The sequence below is a fragment of the Pogona vitticeps genome, chromosome 3 (genome assembly GCF_051106095.1).
Source record: "Pogona vitticeps strain Pit_001003342236 chromosome 3, PviZW2.1, whole genome shotgun sequence".
In the NCBI taxonomy this organism is placed as follows: Eukaryota; Metazoa; Chordata; class Lepidosauria; order Squamata; family Agamidae; genus Pogona; species Pogona vitticeps.
Window position 1 is genome coordinate 135,737,432 of NC_135785.1, and position 23,500 is coordinate 135,760,931.

The 23,500-nt window shown below is 43.0% G+C and overlaps 1 long non-coding RNA gene across 1 annotated transcript in view; it reads left to right on the top strand.

The window, feature by feature from the left end:
• LOC140705821 (uncharacterized) overlaps positions 1-23,500 on the top strand; it is a 167,063-nt gene that overhangs the window by 97,898 nt on the left and 45,665 nt on the right. The gene's annotated exons all lie outside the window — the stretch shown is intronic.

Sequence of the window (23,500 nt, forward strand, 5' to 3'; positions counted from 1 at the left end):
GGTCTAGGCCAATCACTAACAGCTTCTATTTTGGCCTCCAGGGGTTTTATCATTCCTCCCCCTACCATGTGACCCAAGTATTTTATTTCTGGGCTACCCAGCTGACACTTGCTGGCCTTTACTGTTAGCCCTGCTGCACTTAACCTCTGCAGCACTAACTCCAGGTGTATCAGGTGATCTTCCCAGGTATTACTGAAGATCCCTATGTCGTCAATGTAGGCCACTGTAAAGTCACTGAGCCCTGCCAAGGTCTGGTCCATCAGCCTTTGGAATGTGGCTGGTGCATTTCTGAGACCAAAGCTCAGGACTCGAAACTCATAGAGACCAAAAGGGCTGCAAAAGGCAGTTTTTTCTTGATCCCTGGGATCAATTCTTAATTGCCAATATCCCTTTACCAGGTCCAATGATGAGATGAACCGACAACCCCCTATGGTTTCAATCAGGTTGTCTAGCCTGGGCATTGGGTAGGCATCAGGAGTGGTTACACGGTTTAATTTCCTGTAATCGACACAAAACCTAATGCTCCCATCAGGCTTGTCCACCAGGACTATCGGAGAGGACCAAGGACTAGAAGAGGGGACGATTATGTTCTCCCTCAGCATCTCGTCCAGCTCCTTCCGCACCTTGTCCCTATAGGGTCCCGTTACTCGGTATGGGGATACTGCCTGCGGGGGTGCATCCCCTGTGTGGATCCGATGCATCACTCCCTTCACTATCCCCGGCTTGTTGGAAAACACCTGTTGATATTTACTAAGCAGCATTTTTAGTTCTTGCTGCTGGTCTTGGGTGAGTGCAGGACTGATCTTTACCTCCTCTGGGTTGTATTTTACTTCCCCTCTACCCTCCCAGAAGGGTAATTCCGCTTCCTCACTCTCAGCTGCTTTTATCGCGAATAAAACCCTCTGTTCCCCTCTGTAGTAGGGTTTTAGGGCATTCACATGAACCACCCTCCTTGCTTGGTTCTCCTCCTGCTCTATTAGGTAGTTCAGGTCTGACATCTTGGAAATGACCCTATATGGTCCTGCCCATTTGAGCTGCAGTTTATTCTCTCTGCAGGGCCTAAGCCAAAGCACTTCCTCCCCTGGGTCAAAGTGCCTCTCCCCGGCTCTCTGGTCATCCCAAGCTTTCTTTCTGACCTTTTGAGCTTGCAGGGTCTCTGCTGCTAGCTCTAGGTTTCTCTTTAGGTCCTTCCTCAAAGAGTCTATGTATGTCACAACGTCTTGTGGGTCATCCTGGGTGATCTGCTCCCAATTTTGTTTGATCAAATCAAGGGGCCCTTTCACCCTTCTCCCAAATAAAAGTTCAAATGGACTGAACCCGGTACTGGCTTGTGGCACTGATCGATAAGCAAACAAAAGGGATTGCAACTTCTGGTCCCAATTGTTTGGATTCTCCGCCAAGTAAGCCCTAATCATGCGCATTAGTGTCCCATTGAACTTCTCAGTTAACCCATTACTTTCCGGATGATAGGCAGTGGTTTCCTTATGCTTAATTCCACAGATCTGCCATAAGCGTTTCATGAGCTTTGATGTGAACGATGCGCCCAAATCTGTGATTATCTCTGAGGCAAATCCCATCCTGGACATGTACCCCACCAAAGCATCGGCCACTGTGTTAGTTTCAATGTTAGTCAAGGGTATGGCTTCAGGATACCTTGTGGCATGGTCCACAATGGTTAGAATGAACCTGTTCCCCCTCTTTGTGGCCTTGGGCAAAGGTCCCACAATATCCACCCCTATGCATTTGAACGGAGTGTCAATCACAGGCAAAGGGCACAACTTTGCTTTGGTCCTGTCGCGGTTATTCCCCTGCCTTTGACACACATCACATTGTTTACAGAACTCCCTGATCTGCTTCCCTATGTCAGGCCAGTAGAAATTCTGTGTGATTCTCTGCTGTGTTTTGTTCACTCCCAAGTGTGCAGCAAACATGTCAGAGTGACCTCTCTGTAAGATCATGGGGCGATACTTTTCAGGTACCACCAGCTGACTTCTGATCCCATCTCCCCCTTTTGAGATATTCCTCAGGGTTTCTCTATATAAAATCCCCTTTTTCTCCAGAAATCTCACTGGGGTCTCAGGTGTTAGCTGGGCGTCAGTCACCTGTTCAAAACACTTTTGGAGAGTGGCGTCTGCCTTTTGCTCCTGTCCAAATCTGCTGTCTGTGGTTAAGGTTTCCACCACAGCTTCTGAACTCCCCTCTGCCTCCCTCTCTGGCTCATCATTACCCCCCTGAACTGTCCCTGTGGTGGCTTGTGAGCGTGTAATCACTAGCACCCGTTTCACATGTTCAGCCAGGTCATTTCCCACGAGCACGGCTGCTGGCAGAGTCGATGAAATCGCTATCCGCCAATCTCCCCTCCAGCCTTGAAAGTTGACAGGTACCTCTGCTACTGGCAGAGAGATTACTGTGACAAACCCAGACCTACTGGTATCTGTCACACAGTTACACTAAGCTGCCACCAACCATTCCCTGTAAGAAGTCACACAGACCAGGGATGGATTTTTAAACAATAAAAAGAATAAGGTTTATTTACATACAAACAGGGTAAATAAAACAATCAGGTGAATAGGATAAAGTAACGTGGCTTATTCTCACTCATACAAGCATACAGTTTGGTTCACACAGAACCTTAACTTAAAGCACAGACCCTGAACCTATCAGTTCTGGCTAACCAACAGACACCTGAACCTATCAGGTTGGTACTCTGACACACAGAAGTACCCTGTCTGACACACAGACTCCCACAACAGCTTCTTCTTCCCAGCTGCTGCTTCGTCACCTCCCAGTGTCTCACAGTGTCTCCTTAGCATCTCATCTCTCACCACACAGGTTTCACATTTATATACAGTACAGCCCCTCCTCCTGATGTCCCGCCTTCCACTCTCCATAGGATGGAACTTTCCCTCCAAACCCATGACAGACAGGTAACATCAGTGCTGTTATGTAACACCTCCCCTCTTTATAAGTTGTTTTGTAGGGGGAAAGCTAAGGTGCTTTTCACCAAAAAACAACCTGAATAAAATACACAACAACAGTTATACATACCATATTATACTTACTTATACTTACATTCTAAGTTAAACCATAGCAAATAGGCATTTAAACATTTTATCATATACAATACATCCATTTTACCTTTATTCATACAAACCAAATTCAGAAAAACAGGTACATTTAACCTTTTGTCATCATTATATACGCATAGTCCATGTTTCTTTCGCCGTCTTCATTCTTCAGGTCTTCTTGATAAGGCGTCAGCAACACAGTTCACTGACCCTCTGACCACCTTCACTTCAAAGTCATAGTCCTGTAGGTTTAAAGCCCACCTCATAAGTTTGCTATTGTGGGTTTTCATTGTCTTTAACCATTGCAATGGTGAATGGTCAGTACACAGAATAAAATGTCTTCCCCAGATGTAAGGCTTGGCCTTCTGGATCGCGTAGACTATGGCCAAACACTCCTTCTCCACGGTTGCCAAATGTCTCTCACCTTTTTGAAGTTTCCTACTCAGGTAGGACACTGGATGCTGGTCACCATTCTCATCCTCCTGGCACAGAACTGCTCCTACCCCGCTGTTAGACGCATCGGTGTAGATGATGAACTCCCGGTCGAAGTCTGGAGCACGCAGGACAGGATAGTTGATTAACGCCTCCTTCAACCTCTGGAACGCCGCCTCACAGTCGCTGGTCCACGGGATGCGGTCATCAGCCGTCTTCCTCGTCAGATCGGTCAGCGGAGCCGCAATCTCGCTAAACCTCGGGATGAACTTTCTGTAGTAGCCCACCAACCCAAGAAATGATTTGACTTTTTTCTTGGTGTTGGGTCTAGGCCAATCACTAACAGCTTCTATTTTGGCCTCCAGGGGTTTTATCATTCCTCCCCCTACCATGTGACCCAAGTATTTTATTTCTGGGCTACCCAGCTGACACTTGCTGGCCTTTACCGTTAGCCCTGCTGCACTTAACCTCTGCAGCACTAACTCCAGGTGTATCAGGTGATCTTCCCAGGTATTACTGAAGATCCCTATGTCGTCAATGTAGGCCACTGTAAAGTCACTGAGCCCTGCCAAGGTCTGGTCCATCAGCCTTTGGAATGTGGCTGGTGCATTTCTGAGACCAAAGCTCAGGACTCGAAACTCATAGAGACCAAAAGGGCTGCAAAAGGCAGTCTTTTCTTGATCCCTGGGATCAATTCTTAATTGCCAATATCCCTTTACCAGGTCCAATGATGAGATGAACCGACAACCCCCTATGGTTTCAATCAGGTTGTCTAGCCTGGGCATTGGGTAGGCATCAGGAGTGGTTACACGGTTTAATTTCCTGTAATCAACACAAAACCTAATGCTCCCATCAGGCTTGTCCACAAGGACTATCGGAGAGGACCAAGGACTAGAAGAGGGGACGATTATGTTTTCCCTCAGCATTTCGTCCAGCTCCTTCCGCACCTTGTCCCTATAGGGTCCCGTTACTCGGTATGGGGATACTGCCTGCGGGGGTGCATCCCCGGTGTGGATCCGATGCATCACTCCCTTCACTATCCCCGGCTTGTTGGAAAACACCTGTTGATATTTACTAAGCAGCATTTTTAGTTCTTGCTGCTGGTCTTGGGTGAGTGCAGGACTGATCTTTACCTCCTCTGGGTTGTATTTTACTTCCCCTCTACCCTCCCAGAAGGGCAATTCCACTTCCTCACTCTCAGCTGCTTTTATCGCGAATAAAACCCTCTGTTCCCCTCTGTAGTAGGGTTTTAGGGCATTCACATGAACCACCCTCCTTGCTTGGTTCTCCTCCTGCTCTATTAGGTAGTTCAGGTCTGACATCTTGGAAATGACCCTATATGGTCCTGCCCATTTGAGCTGCAGTTTATTCTCTCTGCAGGGCCTAAGCCAAAGCACTTCCTCCCCTGGGTCAAAGTGCCTCTCTCTAGCTTTGTGGTCATACCATGTTTTCTGTCTGACCTTCTGAGCTTGCAGGTTTTCTGCTGCCAGCTCTAGATTTCTCCTTAGGTCATTCATCAAGGTGTCTATGTAAGTCACAACGTCTTGTGGGTCATCCTGGGTGATCTGCTCCCAATCTTGCTTGATCAAATCAAGGGGCCCTTTCACCCCTAAGTGTGCAGCAAACATGTCAGAGTGACCCCTTTGTAAGATCATGGGGCGATACTTTTCAGGTACCACCAGCTGACTTCTGATCCCATCTCCCCCTTTTGAGATATTCCTCAGGGTTTCTCTATATAAAACCCCCTTTTCCTCCAGAAATCTCACTGGGGTTTCAGGTGTTAGCTGGGCGTCAGTCACCTGTTCAAAACACTTTTTGAGAGTGGCGTCTGCCTTTTGCTCCTGTCCAAATCTGCTGTCTGTGGTCAAGGTTTCCACCACAGCTTCTGAACTCCCCTCTGCTTCCGTCTCTGGCTCATCATTACCCCCCTGAACTGTCCCCGTGGTGGCTTGTGAGCGTGTAATCACTAGCACCCGTTTCACATGTTCAGCCAGGTCATTTCCCACGAGCACGGCTGCTGGCAGAGTCGATGAAATCCCTAGCCGCCAATCTCCCCTCCAGCCTTGAAAGTTGACAGGTACCTCTGCTACTGGCAGAGAGATTACCTGCCCCTCAATCCCTGCCACCTTTATGCTCTCATTTGGGATTATAAACTCCCTAGGAATAATATCTGGATGGCACAGGGTTACCTGGGAACAAGTGTCCCGCAGCCCCCTATACTGACGGTCAAGTATTCCTACGTCCACCCCAGCTGTCTCAAACAACTGAGAATCTGTTTTCACCAGCAAGCAGCGCTTTACCTCCACCAGAGGACCATTTTCCTCAGCCTGATCAGCAGCGGTAGCTGTTCCAGACTGAGTAGCCATGGCAACAGGCTCCCTCAGTGACACTGAGCTTTGCCCTTTCTGGACACAGAACACAGCTTTTGGCTTGGTCCCACTAGAATTCTGAGGCACCATTCCTTTTAGCTGCTTTAATTTCTCACACTCTGAGATTAGATGACCCTTTCCCTGACAGAAATAACATTTTCTGGTGTATTTTGATTCTCTCTCATCTTGTTTTGGTTTTCCCTCCAAAATCTGAGGTCTTGGTTTCATGTCTGAGGGCTTCCCTTCACCATGGGCCCCTCCCCCTTGCTGGCTTTTCCCTGGTCCCTGAGAGTACTTGCTGTAGGTTTCTTTGGGTTTACCTACAGATTTCCCCTCACCCAAGGGCTTTCTTATTTGGGAGATAAAATCTGCGATCTCTGCGGCGGCTGCCACAGATTTCGGTTTCCTTTCCCTCACCTGGAATTTCAATTCCCCCTGCAGGACTGAATAGAACTGTTCCAGTGCTATCAAATCTTTAAGCTGCTCATAGGTCTCTGTTCCCTCCTGCGATAGCCATTTCTCAAGCAGCCTCACCAATTGGGCCCCCACTTGGGTAAAAGTCTGTTCTGTTTTTTTGGTGAGGGACCTGAATCTTTGTCTCAGCTGCTCTGCATTTATCCCATGTCTGGCAAACACCAGTTTTTTAAACTCTGCAAAATCTTTCATCAGTTCCTCAGGCATCTCGGCATAGACCTCAGCCAGGCTACCACTGATTAAAGATCGCATGATGGTCATCTTCTCAGTTTCCCTCACTGAGAAGTCCACAAACGCTCTTTCCACTAAGGAAAAGAATACCTCAGGACAATCTCCCTTGTGGTACACAGGGAATTTCTTCAGGTCAGCTTTAGACAGTTGGCCTCCCTCAGAATCCCTATTGTTATTATTGTTCTGGTTCATCATTTCCAGTTTTCTTAATTCAAACGCCATCCTTTCTTTTTCCAGAGCAATTTTCTCTCTCTCTCTCTCTAGTTCAAATGCCATTTTCTCTCTCTCTAATCTTTCCTCCATTTCCCTCACCCTCAGTTCATGCTGTTGGGCTAGGAGTATTTTTCTGAGTTCTGGGTTCTGCTCTCCTGTGCTGTCACCTTGCACTGAGCCAAATTCATCCTCAGAACCTTGGTCAATCTGGGGGTCTTTCACTTCACTCATGTCTGCTACTTGGCTTCGAGTCAAGGGCATAATCCCCCCTCAGAACAGGCTGCTTTAAAAAAGTCAAGCCTCAAAATAAAACGACCACTTTTTTCCTTCTTGCCTCAGAACCAGCTCTCCCTAGAGATTGCTGCTGTTCTTCAGCACTAAACTTGCAACAGTATCGAGTCAGAGCCTACCCCCCTCTGCTGGGCCTCTCAGCTGGCAAGCTAGCTCACTGTTACTATGCAGTTTTGCCTCAGCTTTTTCCCGCCAAAACTAGGCTGCCTCAGAGCACCTTAATCTAAGTCTCCCCAGTTGGCACGTTCTTCTACTAGCGCACCTCCCCGTGAGGTACACCTAGAAGATTACCTACGCGCCTCAGACTGTCCCTGACTAGACCCCCCTTGCTCTGGGCACACTTGCCAAGGCTTTGCTGGACCACTGGACAACTGGACCAGTCGTATCCCACATGCTGGACACCAATCAATGTGACAAACCCAGACCTACTGGTATCTGTCACACAGTTACACTAAGCTGCCACCAACCATTCCCTGTAAGAAGTCACACAGACCAGGGATGGATTTTTAAACAATAAAAAGAATAAGGTTTATTTACATACAAACAGGGTAAATAAAACAATCAGGTGAATAGGATAAAGTAACGTGGCTTATTCTCACTCATACAAGCATACAGTTTGGTTCACACAGAACCTTAACTTAAAGCACAGACCCTGAACCTATCAGTTCTGGCTAACCAACAGACACCTGAACCTATCAGGTTGGTACTCTGACACACAGAAGTACCCTGTCTGACACACAGACTCCCACAACAGCTTCTTCTTCCCAGCTGCTGCTTCGTCACCTCCCAGTGTCTCACAGTGTCTCCTTAGCATCTCATCTCTCACCACACAGGTTTCACATTTATATACAGTACAGCCCCTCCTCCTGATGTCCCGCCTTCCACTCTCCATAGGATGGAACTTTCCCTCCAAACCCATGACAGACAGGTAACATCAGTGCTGTTATGTAACAATTACCTGCCCCTCAATCCCTGCCACCTTCATGCTCTCATTTGGGATTATAAACTCCCGAGGAATAATATCTGGATGGCACAGGGTTACCTGGGAACAAGTGTCCCGCAGCCCCCTATACTGACGGTCAAGTATTCCTACGTCCACCCCTGCTGTCTCAAACAACTGAGAATCTGTTTTTACCAGCAAGCAGCGCTTTACCTCTATAAGAGGACCACTTTCCTCAGCCTGATCAGCAGAGGTAGCTGTTCCAGACTGAGTAGCCATTGCAACAGGCTCCCTCAGTGACACTGAGCTTTGCTCTTTCTGGACACAGAACACAGCTTTTGGCTTGGTCCCACTAGACTTCTGAGGCACCATTCCTTTTAGCTGCTTCAATTTCTCACACTCTGAGATTAGATGACCCTTTCCCTGACAGAAATAGCATTTTCTGGTGTATTTTGATTCTCTCTCATCTTGTTTTGGTTTTCCCTCCAAAATCTGAGGTCTTAGTTTCATGTCTGAGGGCTTCCCTTCACCATGGGCCCCTCCCCCTTGCTGGCTTTTCCCTGGTCCCTGAGAGTACTTGCTGTAGGTTTCTTTGGGTTTACCTACAGATTTCCCCTCACCCAAGGGCTTTCTTATTTGGGAAATAAAATCTGCGACCTCCGCGGCTTCTGCCACAGATTTCGGTTTCCTTTCCCTCACCTGGAATTTCAATTCCCCATGCAGGACTGAATAGAACTGTTCCAGGGCTATCAAATCTTTAAGCTGCTCATAGGTCTCTGTTCCCTCCTGAGATAGCCATTTCTCAAGCAGCCTCACCAATTGGGCCCCCACTTGGGTAAAAGTCTGTTCTGGTTTCTTGGTGAGGGACCTGAATCTTTGTCTCAGCTGCTCTGCATTTATCCCATGTCTGGCAAACACCAGTTTTTTAAACTCTGCAAAATCTTTCATCAGTTCCTCAGGCATCTCGGCATAGACCTCAGCCAGGCTACCACTGATTAAAGATCGCATGATGGTCATCTTCTCAGTTTCCCTCACTGAGAAGTCCACAAACGCTCTTTCCACTAGGGAAAAGAACACCTCAGGACAATCTCCCTTGTGGTACACAGGGAATTTCTTCAGATCAGCTTTAGACAGTTGGCCTCCCTCAGAATCCCTATTATTATTATTGTTCTGGTTCATCAGTTCCAGTTTTTTCAATTCAAACGCCATTTTCTCTCTCTCCAATGCCAATTCAAATTGTCTCTGTTTCTCTCTTTCCCTTTCCTCCATTTCAATTTGCCTTTCCCTTTCCTCCCTTCTTTCTCTCTCTAATCTTTCCTCCACTTCAAATTGCCTCATCCTCAGTTCATGCTGTTGGGCTAGGATCAATTTTCTGAGTTCTGGGTTCTGCTCTCCTGTGCTGTCACCTTGCACTGAGCCAAATTCATCCTCAGAACCTTGGTCAATCTGGGGGTCTTTCACTTCACTCATGTCTGCTATCTGGCTTCGAGTCAAGGGCATAATCCCCCCTCAGAACAGGCTGCTTTAAAAAGTCAAGCCTCAAAATAAAACGACCACTTTTTTTCCTTTTTGCCTCAGAACCAGCTCTCCCTAGAGATTGCTGCTGTTCTTCAGCACTACTTGCAACAGTATCGAGTCAGAGCCTACCCCCCTCTGCTGGGCCTCTCAGCTGGCAAGCTAGCTCACTGTTGCTACGCAGTTTTGCCTCAGCTTTTTCCCGCCAAAACTAGGCTGCCTCAGAGCACCTTAATCTAAGTCTCCCCAGTTGGCACGTTCTTCTACTAGCGCACCTCCCCGTGAGGTACACCTAGAAGATTACCTACGCGCCTCAGACTGTCCCTGACTAGACCCCCCTTGCTCTGGGCACACTTGCCAAGGCTTTGCTGGACCACTGGACAACTGGACCAGTCGTATCCCACACGCTGGACACCAATCAATGTGACAAACCCAGACCTACTGGGATCTGTCACACAGTTACACTAAGCTGCCACCAACCATTCCCTTTAAGAAGTCACACAGACCAGGGATGGATTTTTAAACAATAAACAGAATAAGGTTTATTTTAAATACACACAGGGAAAATAAAACAATCAGGTGAATAGATAAAGTAACGTGGCTTAGATTCACTCAGACATACACACAGTTTGGTTCACCCAGAACCTTTAACTTAAAGCACAGACCCTGAACCTATCAGTTCTGGCTAACCAACAGACACCTGAACCTATCAGGTTGGTACTCTGACACACAGTAGTACCCTGTCTGACACACAGACTCCCACAACAGCTTCTTCTTCCCAGCTGCTGCTTCGTCACCTCCCCGTGTCTCTCCGCATCTCTTAGTGTGTTCTCTCACCACACAGGCATCACATATTTATACAGTACAGCCCCTCCTCCTGATGTCCCGCCTTCCACTCCCCATAGGATGGAACTTTCCCTCCAAACCCATGATAGACAGGTAACATCAGTGCTGTATGTAACAGTGGCATTGAAAGGAGCTGACAGGGAAAGCCTTGAGTTATCTTATGGGGAAAGGAGGGGCAGACCCAAATACAACCCAGAGGAGGTCCAAATCAGTCACTCTCTTCCCCCAGAACAACAAAAAGAAGCCAGAGCTGTGCTTCGGAGGGATAAGCAGGTTGTCTCCAACAAGCCCGAAGTAGCCAAGAGTGTAGTGCACTGTTTTGACACTGGATATGAATGCCCATATGTGGTTACACCTTATAGAGGACAATCCTATCTATCCAAACTTTGGGGCCAGAAACAGGATAAAGGAAAAGCTAAGAAGAAACCAACAAAGAACAGGCAAATTGACAAGGTATAGTGCGGGGCAGGTCAAGATTATTCCAGGTCAGAGTACTGTCTCAACACCTTAAGCCACTTTGACTAATCAGTGCTCCCTCTTTATATCTCACACCAAACTAGCAAGATAGGAATAATGAAAATATCCACAGAATACACAGGTACCCAGTAGATCACCAAGGTAAGGTCCAGCTTTAATACCAGCAACCCTCTTTTTATTCAAAATAGCCAAACAGGATAAAATTTTATATTTTATTAAAGGTGGTGGAAAAAAGTCAAAAAGAACCAAGTTTGCAAGCAGTGAAAAAGTTACAGAAACAGTGAAAAAGTTCAAATGCAAGAGTAGGCAATGCAGTTTCAAAGAAAGGCCAAATAGGAAGATATGTGTGTGTGCATGGTCTGTGCCTCTTTGTTTGAAGAATTGGGGTGTCATGTCCAATCCATAGCTGCCTCAGATGTAACTTTAAGACAGCAGCTTTAATACTGTCTGCATATTTCCTGACTTCCATCTAAGAAAGATGTGCCTGGCGAAATCTGTCTTGCCAAGAACATTGGGATTTTACATCGAAGAGTAACTTTCCCAACAAAATCCATCTTACCAGGAACTTTTGATCTTTAGATTCTTCACACTGATACATACCTGATGAAGTGGATGGTTCTGATCCATAAAAGCTGGTATTATGATTTTTAAGTGGTCTGTAAAGGTATTACAAAAGGGACGTGGTGGCACTGTGGGCTAAACCACAGAATCCTGTGCTTCAGGGTCGGAAGACCAGCAGTCGTAAGATTGAATCCACGCAACGGAGTGAGCTCCCGTTGCTTTGTCCCAGCTCCTCGCCAACCTAGCAGTTCGAAAGCATGTAAATGCGAGTAGATAAATAGGTACCATCTCGGTGGGAAGGTAAAAAAGGCGTTCCCTAGTCATGCTGGCCACATGACAACGGAAACTGTCTTTGGACAGGGGCTGGCTCTATGATTTGAAAAGCAAGATGAGCGCTGCCCCCTAGAGTCAGACACGACTGGACTAAAAATGTCAAGGGGAACCTTTATCTTTACCTAAAGGTATTACCTACTTTTGCATTTTTGTAATGATCTTTATAAAAATGAAATACAAGGCTTCCTTATATTTCAGTGAAAAATCATGGAGCGAGCCAACATTCATTTTTTTAATGGCAATAGCAATTCTAGAAGAATCCCACAAAAAAACCAGATAGCTATCTTAAGTTAATATCACATTCTGGCAGGACTTCAGCATAGTTCCAGAGCATGGAATTATGCTGAAGTACAAGTCAGGCAGCTGGGCAGTTCAGAACACAGCAAAGCAAAGGCAACCAACAATTAACAAGTAGATTCAAGATATAGGCACAGGAGCTATAAATAAGGGCAGCCATTCCTTGTAGGCTTCTCTACCTTTTCCATTTGCCTTTGACAGAAGCTGCTGGACCTGGTTATACCTGGGCATTGTCCAAAAGGGATATGATTCAGCAAAGCTAAGCAGGTTTGATTATGAGCAATATACAAGTGTGGTAAATTATGTGAGGCTCAATACATAGATCCTCCTGAATATCAAGGAAAAGGGGAGATACAATGAAATGCATCAGTAATTGAAGGGTGAATGGATATGTATTTCATGTGGGCAAACCTCAAGCTAACATCAGCTATCAATCTTTTGCTTATTTAGAAAATAAGTTGGAGCATAACCTGTTGTAAAAGCCAAGTTTCCTAAGAAACTGCTTTACCATGGGACAGAGAGGGTCTGGAATGATCAGCTCCTTTACTAGGCAAAACCGGGTCCATTAATTTTACCCTAGGGCAGCTGAGCACTCTTTCTCCCAAGTCTGACCCGATTTAAGAAAGAACAAAGGCACTTACAGGAGTTCCAGGGAATCTAATCTTCCTAGCACTCTTTAATATGTAGGACCCAAATGGTAGCATTAAGTAAACGTGGCCGTCTTGAGCACATCAATCTAAAGAAGCCAATTAACTATTTTAGCTTATGGTCTATCCAAGAAGCCAACTTCCAGACATTTAGCATTTTTATAATTTTATTAGAAAAATATAAAGATTAGAAAGAAATTTGTTTAAGCAAACAAAACAAGACATATTTCCATAATCAATTATTTCCAACCCCAGCCATCACCAAAAGACAGAATTCCTCTACAAAAAACAAAAATAACAAACCACTAACTATTATAATTAGAAGAAGGCTGACCTTCTCTACAATTCCAGTAAAACTACATTTTCAAACAAAACTGTAGATTCTATTAGGTAGAAGTCAGTCTTACTGTCCATTCCAAAAATAAAGTTCATCTGACGTCCATCTTCTAACTCTCTCCGTGCTGGAAAGCCTTCTCCCTTCTCATGCTGGAATTCTTCTCTGTTCTTCGTCCCATAAGTCTTAAATAAAAAGTTATGTCCTTGCTCTTTCTGGGCTAAGATAGTTGCTTGGTTACAAGATAAAGGTCACCTTGAGCTGCACAGAGCTTGCAAACTGCAAAAGAAACCGTCCTTGGAAATTTTACCTCTCTAACTCACACACAGAAATCAAAAGGATTTTTCCAGACTAACTTTGTACCTTTAAAGTAAATCACTATTTAACTTTCATAAACAAGTTCATCACATAATCTGCTTTGCTTTGTTGAATTCAGTCCTTTGGGCCATGCACTTGGAACCAATACCCACATTCAGCAGCTTCTCTCAAAAGACTGGAAAAACTTGTCATTATGGAAAATTCTCACTTGATTCATACACATGAGATCAAGGCCCTGCAGAATTGTACACTTTATCCTACAATTAGGGGTCAGTCTTTCCTGTTTAAATGAAAGCCAAAAACATTAAAGATGCTCTTTTTTGTGAGCGTTTTTTTCTTTTTGTTGTTGCTTCCTGGAAGAGAGACTCTTAAACACAGATGATTCATAGGAATAAAAGATGGAGAAAAAAATGAAAGAAATATTGTGCTTTTCATATTTCCTTATTATATGTAACCTTTCATTTACCCTTTGTGTACCAAATAACCTGAGATATTGTTCATCAAATATCATTCTGACAGCTGTCAGCAGCCAATCAGAATGTCTGGAGGTGAGTGGGAATTCAGAATCTGTAAAAAGGCATAGAACACAATAAGGAATCCTCATTGCTTAGTTGTTCCTTCTTCCAGGATTAGAGTGTGATTTCTTGGTGCCTTCCTCCATCTTGGACTGCTGACTGAGGCCTGTTGTGTCTCCATCTTGGATCCTTTAATCTTTTTTTTGTTTTTTTTTTGTTTTTTTTTTTTGTTTTTTTGGGGGGGAGGGATTCTCCCACCTCCTTTCTTTTCATCATTTTTGCTTCTGCCTTTAAGAAAGTGAGGCATTTTGTGTCACTCTCAGCAAGATAAGAAAAGAGAGTACAAATGCTTTTTTGGACAAATTTACTAAAATTGCACAAAAACATTTTAGCACAAATAACACAAACTGTGCAAAATGATGATGGCTGCTGCTTTGATTTTTAAGGATTAGAAGCACCTGAAAGGTTTGGTCTTTATTTTTCAACTTTCAGTTCTGTGCTTGCTCTATATGTATGCTTTATTTCTCACAGGAAAGACACTTGTTTTACCGAAACTAGGGAGACCCTGATGAGCCCAAAAGGAAAATAAAACATACCTTGACAAACTCTTGCCCAGGCATCCTCAAGGGGTTTGAAATGTCCCCAAAGAGGTATCTTATCAAGTGGAGACAATCTAAGCTGATTAAAGGAAAAAGTTGTGAGTATTCTTTACATCCCTAATTGATACACTAGAAATAAAAGTTGGACACCCAATAAAAGTCGGGATGTTTGGACAATGACCCCTGGATTTTCTGATGACCTGCAGGAAATACTGTAGATCATGTGCACAGGACAGCTGTCATCAACATGAAATTGAGTAAGCTGCAGATGGACATAGTTGCCCTGCAAGAGATGAGATTGCCAGACTCAGGATCTGTCAAAGAAAAAAAAATCTCATTCTTCTGGCAGGGAAAACCATTGAATGAGACCAGGGAATATGGTGTTGGCTTTGCAGTCAGAAATACTCTGCTGAGATCCATTGTTCCACCTACTGTGGGGAGTGAAAGAATCCTGTCTCTGCAGCTCCACTCATCAGTGGGACCATTCACACTCTTTAGTGCATATGTACCAACACTGTCATCTACAACAGAAGTAAAAGACAAATTCTACAACGATCTGGCAGCTGCTATAAAAAATCCCAGAGAAAGAACTGCTCATTCTTGGAGACATTGACGCTAGAGTTGGTGCTGATCATAGTTCTTGGCCAACTTGTCTAGGCTGCTTTGGCATGGGGAAGATGAACGAAAATAGCCAATGCTTGCTGGAGTTATGGTCTTTGTGTCAGCAACACGTTCTTTAATAAAAAGCTTTGATACAAAGTCTCTTGGAGACATCTAAGATCAAAGCATTGGCATCAGCTTGATTTGATCCTCACAAGACTCTTTAGCCTTCCTAATATTACGATCACACACAGTTATCAGAGTGCTGATTGCAACACTGATCACTCCCTGGTGTGTAGCAGAGTCAAACTGCGAATAAAGAGATTGTATCACATGAAAAAGGAAGAAAGACCATGTATTGAAATCAGCAAGACTCACAATCAGAGAAGAGTGGAGGAATTTGCCTAAGGGCTTGAGGAAACCCTTCCAGGCCTGCCTAGTGCAATTGCAAGTGAACAATGGGAACATTTCAAGAACACTGTTTATAATTCTGCCATGTCCACATTTGGCAAGAAGACCAAAAAGATGATGGAATGGTTTGAAGCCCATTCCGAGGAGCTGATGCCAGCCATTGAGGATAAGAGGAGAGCTCTAGCAGCATACAAAGCCTGTCCTAGTGAGTACAACTTGCAAGGTCTTTGAGCTGCTCATAGCAAAGTCAAACAGACTGCCAAGAGATGTTCTAACAATTATTGGCTTCAGCTCTGCTCTCAGATACAGATAACAGCAGATGGAAGTAACATCAAGGGAATGTATGGATGATATCAAGCAGGCTTTAGGTCCAATACAGAAGAAATCTGCTCCTTTGAAGACTGCTACAGGCATGATCATCCAGGACTGAGCACAGCAGATGGAATGCTGGGTGCAGCACTACTCTCAGCTATATTCTAGAGAGAATGTAGTAACCAAAGAGGCATTAAGTAACATCAAGTGCCTGCCTGTCTTGGAAGAGTTGGACAACAAACCAACTTTAGCAGAAATAAAAGTGGCCTTGGATTCCCTTGCCTCTGGCAAGGCACCTAGGAAAGATAACATCACTGTCAAAGTGCTGAAGTGCTGCAAAGAGACCATCACCATTGAGCTGTATGAAAAATTTTGTCTTTGCTGGAGGGAAGTGGAGTACCACAGGACATGAAGGATGCAAGCATTGTCACATTGTACTAGAACTAAGGCAACAGGGGCAAGTTCAATAACTACCGTGCCTTCTCTCTTCTCAGTGTTGTAGAGAAGCTGCTCACCCGTGTTATGCTGAAAAGGCTCCACAGTGTGGATTTCAAGCTAATAGAATCACCATTGACAAGGTATTTTCCCTTAGACAGCTGCAGGAGAAATGTAGGGAATAATGACAACCACTCTTTGTGGCTTTCATAGATCTGGGATGGCCTTTTTAAAATACTTCCCAAGATTGGATGTCTACCTCAGCTCCTTAGCATCATCAGGTCCTTCCATGAGGAAATTCAGGGCACTGTAGTTTTTAATAGCTGAACATCAGATCCCTTTGACATCCAAAGTGGAGTGAAACAGTGCTGTGTACTAGCACCAACTCTTTTTGGCATCTTTTTTGCTGCCATTCTGAAGCACACTTTTGGAACTGCAACAGAAGGCGTCTATCTCTGGACTAGATCAAATGGAAAGCTCTTTAATCTCTCTAGATTGAGATTGAAGACCAAAGTCCAGATGAAATGAATGCAGGACGTCCTCTTCGTCAATGATATAGCTGCAAGGCCTGCAAAGGTTTTGGAACCATGATCAGCTCATGGGCCAGGGTGTGGACTCATCTCCCTCTATTACCATCCCTACACAAGAATTGTAGTTTGTTCATGATTTCTTGTAGCTTGGCTTAACGATCTCTGACACAATCTCTCTGGATGTCGAGCTGGATAAATGCATTGGCAAAGTAGCTACCATGTTCTCTACACTCACAAAGAGAGTACATCTTAATAAGAAGCTGACAGCATATACCAAGATCCAGGTTTATAGAGCATGTGTTCTGAGTACACTCCTGTACTGCAGTGAATCCTGGACCCTTTGTGTATGGCAGGAGAGGAAGCTGAACACGTTCCATATGTGTTGTCTCCAACACATTTTTTGCATCACCTGGTAAGACAAAATTCCAAATAGTGTTTTCCTGGAACATGCTGGAATTGTTAGCATGTATACATTACTGAAACAGCGACGTCTACGTTGGCTTGGCCATGTCATGAGAATGGCTGAAGTTGGATTCCAAAAGATCTCCTGCATGGAGAATTAGTGCAGGGAACGTGCCCCAGAGGGAGACCACAGCTGCAATACAAGGATATTTGCAAGCAGGATTTGAAGGCCTTAGGAATGGACCTCAACAGATGGGAAATCTTGACATCTGAGTGTTCAGCCTGGAGGCAGGCAGTGCAGCATGGCCTCTCCCAATTTGAAGAGACCCTTGTTCAGCAGGTTGAGGCAAAGAGGCAGTCCTGAAACCAGCAAAATCAAGGAGCGGGACAGGGGACAGATTGTATTTGTCTTCAGTGTGTCACTCTTGTATTGGCCTTCTCAGCCACACTAAATGCTGTTCCAAGACCTCTATTCAGAGCAAGTTACCATAGTCTCTTGAGACTGAAGGATACCTACAAAAGTAATAAACATGGTATTAATAGCACTCCCCAGTCTCATGGGGAGAATGCAGTGAGTAGTAAACAGGTTTGGCAATGTATCATGATTTGAGAGGAAGAGGAGACATTCAGCCTTTTCTGTGACAACACTAAAAACACAAAGACCAGCATTATGCATCCATACACCGATGATCTAACAGCATTCTTCATACAGGATAACATCAATGACCAATACAAAATGATGCTCCTTATTTTCATCTCCTTCCTCAATGAGTGTATGTGTGTCCTGAGTTAGTGATGAGAAAGAAGTTAGGAAGAGAGTGTGTTATGTGGAAGCTGTAGAAAGTTACTCTTAAAGTCTGATGCTAGGAGAGTCATTTATAAGAAAGTGTGTATAAACACTATGGCCCAAATCTCATTGCTTAGTGAAGTAAATTGCACTAGAATAAACCCATTAAATCAATGGGGGTTTTGTGAGTTAACTCCTTCATAAGTTCCATTGATCCAAATGAGGCTTCTTTAGCAGTGTTTACCAGCATACAACACTTGTCTCTTTGGAGGGAAGACCGTGACCAAGTGATCTATGTTCCTGCTCAAACTTCTGATGAGCTGCTCATTGGCAAATTCAAGGCCCTTGTTATAGTTCTTTAGTTTTACACTTAGACTGAACAGCTCATCAAACAGAGGATGCCTCAAAATAAAAGCCTGGTGCCAGATAGCCCTTAATATAGAAGAGCATTTTCAGCAAATTGTAACACTCTTATCATATATATGGAGGGAGAGAATAGGCAAATGGATTTTGTAAAGAAACTACTATCTCAAGTAAAGAATGGATGTTTAAATTCTTATAGTTAAATCCTTCATATGGCAATGGAACATGAGGTGAAAAGTGTATCTGATTACACCTTAGACCTCTGCAAAAGTTCCCATTCAAAGGTCTTCTGGCTGCTATGGTTACAGTTGCTAAGCAGGGCAGTAACTTTGTCAGTTAAGCCTGAAAGGGAATGCTCATTCCTAGTGTCTGTATTGGTCAGACACATTTGAAAGAGCTAAACTGATGGGTATTCTGATCCATAAGAATTTCTATTATCCTTTGACTAAAGACTCAACAGAAAGGCTTCTGCAAGATGGCCACATGTTATTGTTAAAAGAGCGCTGTTGGGACAGTTGATGCTATGGGTATCCAGGAGAGAGACTGGAAGAAGGGGAAAGATGGCTGAAGAAGGAAGGAAGCACAGCCAAGAAGAGGGAATAAGGCACAAGGCCTAGAGTCGGAGTGAAGAGCAGAAATGGAACATAAAATCATATTTCCATAGTTACAGCATGTCAGATGATGTCAAAGGATATTTCCTAAGAGCAATGTCATCCAATATTTGGGCTAGAAAGCAGATTTCACTCCATTTCTTTGGCACTTATTTCACTGGCAATAGGAACAGCTGGTGAATTGGGTTTCACATAATTAGAAATGATCTAAAATAAAGTGACTACATGACATAAAGAGAAGCACAGATTGGCTTGCCCAGGAATTGTGGCTATTATTATTATTATTATTATTATTATTATTATTATTATTATTATTATTATTATTATTATTATTATTATTATTATTATTATTATTATTATTATTATTATTATTATTATTATTATTATTAAATACAAAGAATGGTATTTTACTGTGCTGGCAGAAGGTTGTTTATTTTAGCATGGATGTAAAATGAAGCATTTTGGCACTATGAATGCCTCTGTCAATGTAAATTGCCTTGTGATTGCTGCCTCCCACAGCCACTCCTACTCCTGCTGGGGGGGACAACACTACCAAACTGACAAGAGGGGAAGCAGAGAAAGAAAGGTCTTCACAAAAGCTTGTGAAAGAGGAGGAGAAGGGAATGTTTCCCTGGCCTGTCTCAGCCTGTGCCTTCCTTCACCTTTGTTTCCCTTCGGGGAAGCAAACTTTCTGGTCAGTTTCAGCTCCTGCCTCCCTTCTTCAGGGCTGTTTGTGTATGTATGTATGTGTGTATGTGCATGCACATTTTGTTTCCCTTCTTCACAAGCAATGCCTCTGCTCAGTTTCAGCATGTGCCTCTGTGACTGGTGTGGTGGTCTGAGAATATCTACACCAGTGTACTATCCATCCCCAGGGAAAAAGGGGTCTGGAATGAGATGAAAGAAACAGCAACTGAAGAAAGAAGTGGGAGACAGGAGATCCCTAGAGAAGAGGAGAAAACTGAGGGATGGGAGAAGGACAAAGACAGTTGCAAGAGATGGGAAAAGAGACAATGATTAGTGGAGAAAAACAAGTCGGAGAAGAGTGAAGGGAGGTAGAAAAAGACGACAAAGAGGGAGAAAGGAGGCAGAAGCCAGGGCAGCTTAAGGAAAGAGGGAGAAGACCCCCAGGATGGGGATAGATCTGGGTTGAGAACCCATGGAACCTTCTGTCTACAATAACTTAATTTATACATATACCTAAAGACAACAACACAATCATTAAAAGAAAAATAACAAAAACATAACCTAAACAAACTCTGAACAATCACCTGTCTCTTCTTTCCTACCACACAATTTACACTTGGGGTGGAGAGAAATATATGAGAAAACATATGGTGCTTCCAAAGCAAGAAGAGTAGCAATTATTATAGCTGAAAGTTTTGAAATTAATGTCAAAGAGGTAAGAAAAGATGGATTAGGAGGTATCTTACAAGACAAGGTTCAACGAGAGGACAAAAATAGCATTGGTAAATACTTATGCAGCTAAATATAATCAGAGAGAGTTTTTTCAAAAATATTTAGGGAAATGGACAACATAAGAAAAGGCTATGTGATAATGGGAGGAGATTGCAATATGGTGATGAATAAAGAAAATGATAAATCTTGTCCAACAAAAGTTGATATTAAGAATAATATTACATATTTAAACAAAATTATAGAAGGAATGGGTTTTAATGATGTATAGAGGGAATTTCATAACAAAGAGAGGAGGGATACATTTTACATTTAATAGATTTAAAAGTAAGTCCAGGATAGATCACATATTTGTCTCAATGGACTTATTATCTAAAGTAGTAAAATCAGATGTAAAAATCATTGAAATTTCAGATCATGCAATGGTAACTATGGAAATTGGTATGGAGTGTGACTATAAAGAGGCACAGAGATAGAGAGTGGACCTGAATATATTTAAAAATAAAATGTTTCTAGAAAAAATTGAAATGAAATTAAAGGAAATATGGCAGATTAAGGAAAAGGGAGGTAGTAATACAAATATAGTTTGGGATACAATAAAATTTTAGAGAGAGGATTAAACAAAACATTTATATAATATGAAAAAACAGAAAGAACAATATTTGGTGAAAATAGAGGAAGAAATTAAGGATCTCAAAAAAGATATATAAAGAATAGAGTGATAAATATTTTTATGGAAATTTTGGGTAAAAAGAAAGAGTTGCAAATACTGGAGATAGGAAAAAATACAAAGAAATTTTATATATCTTAAAAAGAGAATCTTTTGAACATAGGGACAAGAATTCAAAAAATGTTGGCTAGGACCACTGAAACTAAAAAAGGAAAAAATATAATTGATGCAATAAGGAATGAGAAGGGTGAACTGTGCAATATGATGAAAGGAAAATTAATGTTTTTTCAGAATACTTTAAAAAAATTATATACTGGGAAAATATATCATTAGATGACTACCATATTTGCCGGCATACAAGGCGACTGGCCGTATAAGACAACCCCCCAACATTTCCTATAGAGTGGACGGCTCTGCTGCGGTGCCGGCGCCGGCTGCCTGGGGCTCTGCCTGGGCCCGCCCTGGAAGTTCATGGCTGGCGGGGAGGAGGGTGAGGAAGAGGGGAAGAGGCTGGGTGGGTGGCAGCAGGAGGAGGAGGAAGAGGGGAAGCGGGTGTGTGACAGGCATGCACACGAGCAGCTGGGTCAAGCAGCGAGAGGGCGAGGAAGAGGGGAAGAGGCTGGGTGGGCGGTGGGAGGAGGAGGAGCAGGAGGAGGAAGAGGGGAAGCAGGCAGGTGGCAGGCAAGCGAGTGCACAGCTGGCTCAGCGGTGCGGGGCAGCGGGCAGCCCGGTGGTGGGCTCTGGCCGCTCAGGCATGGCTGGCTCTGCTTCCCTCCATCCATCCTGACTGACTGACTGACTGCCCGCCTGCCTTCCTCCCCAGCGGCAGCATACAAGACGACCCCCCACTTGGAGGCATGTTTTTTGGGCCAAAAAAGTTGTCTTGTACGCCGGCAAATACAGTATATAAAAATATATAAGTGACAAAATCAAACAGGAGGATAGAGATAGGATGGAATTACAAATAAAAGAACATGAAATCCTAGAGGTAATAAATATATTGAAAATGAGCAAAGCTCCAGGAATAGATGGATTGAGCGCCGAGTGTTATAAAAATTTTAAATACATACTGGTTCCAAAAATGAAAATATGATTCAACCAAATATTAGATGGAGAAGAAATGCCACCTTAATAGAAAGAATCTATGATAATTTTAATATTGAAGCTAAATAAAAACTGCAGATCCTGGCTCATATACACCAATATCACTGATGAACCAAGATACAAAAATATTTACAACAATCATGGCACTTAAAATGAGTAAATGTTTACCTAATATATGAAAAATGATCAGTGTGGTTTCATAGGAGGAAGGCAAAATGTCAAATTTGGTTTGGAGAGCTTTAAACAAACTATTATACAGTGATGCCTCGCAAGGTGAAGGCCTCATGCAACAAAAAACTCACAAGATGAAAGTGTTTTGCAATTTTTTGGTGACTCGCAAGACAAATTTTTCTATGGACGTGTTTCACAAGACGAATAGGAACTCATTAATTAAATTCCAATGCATTCCTATGGGAAACTGTCTTTGCAAGACAAAATTTTCACAATATGAAATGACGTGCAAAATGAATTTTTTTTGTCTTGCAAGGCATCACTGTATAAATAAAAATAAATTAAAAGCAGGTGTATTAGCATTAGATATTTGCAAAGCTTTTGATTGCATAGAATGGCCAATGCTGAAGATATTAATAGATAAAATGGGATTTGGAACAAGATTTAAAAATGTAATTCATCACTTATATTCAGGAAATAAAGTAACAGCGGTAGATGGTGGTGCCATGGAGGTAATTAACCTAAGCTGAGGAACAAGACAAGGATGCCCTCTATTCCCAAGATTGTTTGCTTTAATAATGGAGGATCTGGCCAATGCCAGATGACACTTTGTTGACAGTAGAAAATCTAGGAGAAGCTATAGATAGAATCTATACACATTTAAAGGAATTTTGGGGATTAAGTGGATTATTAATAAATATGAAGAATTCTGAAATAATGTTCTGCAATTATTCCTGAGAGGAAATAGAAAAGATGAAAGACAAGTTTAAATTAAGAGTCACTGAAAGTATTAGATATTTACAAAATATCTACAAAATGTCTTACAAAGTATCTTACAAAAATATACAAGAAAACAAATGTTGAAAGAATAAAGAAAGAGGTAAAAGACAAGTTAGAGAACTACAAAAGATTGAAATTATCCTAGTTTGGCTGGATTGCATGTTGCAAAATGAAAATATTAACAAATATTTTGTTTCTTTGTTTTGGATTATCCCTCTTAAGTGTTCAGAAAAGGAATTAAAAGGAATACAACAGATAATAAATGAACTATGTATGCGACAGACGATAGCTAGGATAAATAAAAAGATTTGGGATCTATTACAAAAAGGGGGGATAGGATTACTGAATATTAGTAATTATTGTATTCTTGAAGGCTTTCATGGCCTGAAAAAGGTCAACAAACTTTACCCAGCCAAAAGGACCAGTGATCAGTGCACACAAAAGACCA